Source organism: Chinchilla lanigera, unplaced genomic scaffold (assembly GCF_000276665.1).
Source record: "Chinchilla lanigera isolate Chin_1 unplaced genomic scaffold, ChiLan1.0 scaffold00006, whole genome shotgun sequence".
Taxonomy (NCBI): Eukaryota; Metazoa; Chordata; class Mammalia; order Rodentia; family Chinchillidae; genus Chinchilla; species Chinchilla lanigera.
The window spans coordinates 1,761,048-1,765,352 of NW_004955407.1; the positions used below are offsets into that span (position 1 = coordinate 1,761,048).

The 4,305-nt window shown below is 35.1% G+C and overlaps 1 pseudogene; it reads left to right on the forward strand.

The window, feature by feature from the left end:
• Positions 1–2,377: 2,377 nt before the first annotated feature.
• LOC102013689 lies at positions 2,378–2,638 on the forward strand (annotated as a pseudogene).
• The last annotated feature ends 1,667 nt before the right edge of the window (positions 2,639–4,305 follow it).

Below are 4,305 nucleotides of genomic sequence, written 5' to 3' on the forward strand. Positions count from 1 at the left end.
AATGCAGACCTAGCAAACATAGTAGATGCACACTAATATCATTTATTTCCTATATTGTCTTTTGAAGACAAACTTCTCATTTACTTAAATATAATTAGAAGAGAAAGCACAAAGGGGCTGGGGATTTAGCTCAGTAGCAAAAGCGCCTGCCTGGCAAGCGCAAGGTCGTGAGTTCGATTCCCGGTACCGGAGAAAAACCAAAAAAAAAAAAAAAAGTTTAGAAGAGAAAGCACAATGTGTGGTTAATGACCAAGTCAGTTTTAGCTGAAATTCAACTGTGAGTATGCAGAAATGTGTGGCTCTAATCACACTCTCTGTGTGCTAATAACTGCAATAATTTTAATGTATTACAGAATAACAGTGCTCAATACATTGTTGCCTTTATGAAACTATTTGATACAATAATAAAAATGAAGTTTTGAAAATTAGTTCAATAACTTATAATTGAAAGTTATTAGCTATGCTTTTAGATGTCTCAAGGCCAATAAGTGAATAGTAAGGTATAAACTGAGTCTTCAGAGTACCCAAATATTATACCATTATTAGTTTTCGATTCTGACATAGTATGACTAACTGGTTTACCTGATCATCCATCTGGATGTACCTATCTCTATGTACTGAGAAGCCAGCATTGCACATATTTGATTATTCTCCTAGAATTTATTTCTAAATGTTCAATTTTCAAATCAAACAGAAGTGATTTAATAGTCTTTGCAAACCTAAAGTCCATAAAAATATTATTGTATAACATTAATAAGGGCATTAATTCTTTACTTAGTTCTTATATAAATTATGAAAATCAAATGGTTTTTCAATAAATATGATATTAGTTATGAAATAGCATGCTATTGACTAGAAATTACAAATCTCTAAATTGATTTTAAATGTGTTAACAAAATAAATTTTTTAAAAGGAGTAGAATGAATAATTCAAAAATTAATAATTTAAAGTTATTGACCTATAATTTTATGTTTAAGCATTCTGTTAGTTCCTACAGTTTACCAGCCCTCCTGCACTGTTAATTTTTTTGAAATCTGTTTCTAAAATAATCAATAGTTCAATGTATTTAATGTTATTGATCTTAACTTTTTAAATTAATAATTTTTTAAGTTAAATACTCTTAGACATTTCATTATGGCCTGATACATACATTTTGACTTTACATAAGCCAGGCTTGCCATATGAAATATATTTAAAATAGAGAGAGAATGTAGAGAAAAAAGTTTATTTCATAGTAGAAGGGCAAAATGATTATTCAGACAGAACTTCAATGTCAGCTAATATTTGATATTGAAATCTGTAGAATTAGATATTTTGAAAATTTTACTATATATTAATGCAAACTTCCAATTCCCATTTCTGTATATATATATATATATATATATAGTGCTTAGAAATAACATCATCCTAACAAATAAAAGCTAAAAGAAAAAAATGGAAATATCTCTTTCAATATGGCAGGGAACTGTAGTTACAGGAAAACTGGCAGCCTCCAAACTGAAAAGACAGAAAGGCAGACGCAGTGCTGACAGCAGAGCCGGTGCAACACGAGGACCAATACAGGATGGAGACCGATGATGAACTGCTGGAGACTCAGGGTGGGCAAGGGAGAGGCTCTGGTGAGCAGTCATGGGAGGGTTGCTTTTGTTTTATCTCCAGGAACAAAAGTAGGTTTTCACAGTAAACATCAACAAAAATCCCCTTATACTTACGGCAGGGGGAAGAACGACATTTAAATCTAGCATGACAGGCTGTACTTCTTCTTGCCAAGGACTGCTCTCAAGAGAAACCATTTAACTGAAGCTTACTATACTGCAGCCTTATCACGGCCTTATCAGTGTGGGTAAAGGAAAATACCTAGCTACAATTACTTGAGACTTTCATTTGGAAGAAATTGAATATTTAACTTCACCAGATTCTAGTCATTCTGTCCTATGCACAGCAGAAGAAAACAGTGAGAAACAGTCCTGAAGTTTACATTCCAGATACATAACTGCCCTGAAAGACTGAAACACAGTGGTGGTATTATAGAACATCTCCCATATCCCCGCAGTTTGTGATTGTGTTATGAAAGCCCTGCTTGTAGTAGTTTTCTCCGAGGACATTATCTCTATCAAGAAAAAAATTACAAAGCATATGGAAAGGCATAGTGAAGACAAAAGAAACTCTGTCACTTTAATGTTTGTGTGCCACCAATAACTTAATCCCCAGTGTGAAAGTACTAACATTTGAGATCTTTGGAGGTGAGTAGGTCACCAAGGAAGAACCCTCATACAGTACTTCAGTTTAGAGCCGCTATAAAAAATACTTAGTGGAGCCTCTTTAGGCCGTTGCAGCGGCTAGAGGGCGGACAGCTTGAGTCCAAATTCAGGCCAAAATGCCGCAGTACCAGACCTGGGAGGAGTTCGGTCGCGCGGCAAAGAAGCTCTACCTCGCAGACCCGATGAAAGCATGAGTGGTTCTCAAATATAGGCACGCTAATGGGAATCTGTGTGTTAAGGTAACAGATGATTTAATTTGTTTGATGTACAGAGCAGATCAAGCTCAAGATGTGAAGAAGACTGAGAAGTTCCACAGTCAGCTGATGAGACTTACGGTAGCCAAGGAGTCCTTCAGTGTTACCATGGAAACAGACTGACAGTTTGAAATGATTGAAATGAAGATTCTGTTTGTCTTGTTTGTAGGAAGTAAATACCTTTTGAAATTGATAAAGTATTGGAACAGAAAATACTTTATGCAACGAAAGTCAAGAGATCATTTTTTGTATTTTCTTTTTAATGTTTATCTTAGAGCTGTAGGAATACAAATGCTTTCAGTTAGAGAACCATTATTTTTTGGAAATTGAACAAGAAATGCATCTATTTCAGAAAACTTTTGCAGAAACTATTTGATGTTGGGCAGAATGTATAATTATTTCTCTGGTGAATATGTATCGGTAATTTTAAAATAAAATACCAAGAAAAGTCAGTTCTTACATTTAGTTTATCTGCCTTTAAGAGACAGTTAAAATGTAACCATTTTGGTGGGTTTGCTATATTTCTTTTGGAGCATAAACTTTGCACTGTTAATAACCAATAAAAAAACTATAAATATATATGATAACTAAGATTAACTGCACAGTATTAACCTGTTTTTTTTTAAATCAGAAAGTGTATCTAGTTGTTAATAGTGTAGTCTCAATTATGTCTAAAAATAGTTAGTAACAGGTGTGCTTTACCTTAAGCTTTCCCAACTTAAACTCTGCAGTGACTGACTTTGGATCTGGTTTTTAGTGTTGAAAAACCGTAGCAGTCATCTGAGTGCATGGGCAGAATGATGATTACCGTGGTGGACTGAACCACCATGCAACAGATAATTATTACTTGTTTGCCATCTGTAATTTCTCAGAAGGACTGCAGAATATTCCAGCTGCTAAACCTTTGCACTCTGTGGTACCCTGCCCATTTTTCCCTGCAACTAAGATGTTAAGGAGGAGTATCACAAGTATTCTATTTATCCTGTATCTGTAATCTGATTTTACCATCCAAAGGTGATGTTCATAAGTAGATTCCTTAGAGTGAAATGCAGGCATTGCATTAAAATATTTTTTGTATTGAATAACATTGTAGCTTGGAAAGTTATGTTAGCCATGAGAATTCTGATATGTTTCAGAAAGATCAGTAAATAAAATAGTACACAAATTAAAAAAAAATACTTAATGGAGATCGCTCAAGCAGTGCACCATGTGAAAGTGTATAGTGAAGGCAGCATCTCAAATTAGAGTCAGCTTTTCCTAAATTTAAGTCTAATAAATTCCCTTATTGCAGAACTCCCAGTCTCCAAAACTATTAGAAATGAATTAGGGGCTGGGGATTTAGCTCAGCGGCAAAGCGCCTGCCTGGCAAGCGCAAGGTCGTGAGTTCGGTTCCTGGTACCAGAGAAAAACCAAAGAAATGAATTGCTGCTGTTCATAATCATGGTTTGATATTTTCTTACAGCATAACAAACATACAAAGACAGCCAAATCAGAAATAAATATGGCAAGGAAATTAGAATAATCAGAAAGGAAATTTAGAGTAGTTATTATGAAAACACTATGGACTGTAATGAGCAAAGCAGATATGATGCAGAGTGATCAGATAGATCATGTAGGCAGAGAAATGCTGGAGTACAAATCGAAAGACTGTAATAGAAATGGAAAATGTGATTGGGTGTGGTGGTATATGCTGTAATTCCAGAACTCGGAGAGGCTGAGGCAGGAGGATCGCAAGTTTGGCCCAGTCTGGGGCACCCTGCCACTCAAAATGGAACAGAAAGATCTGGGAA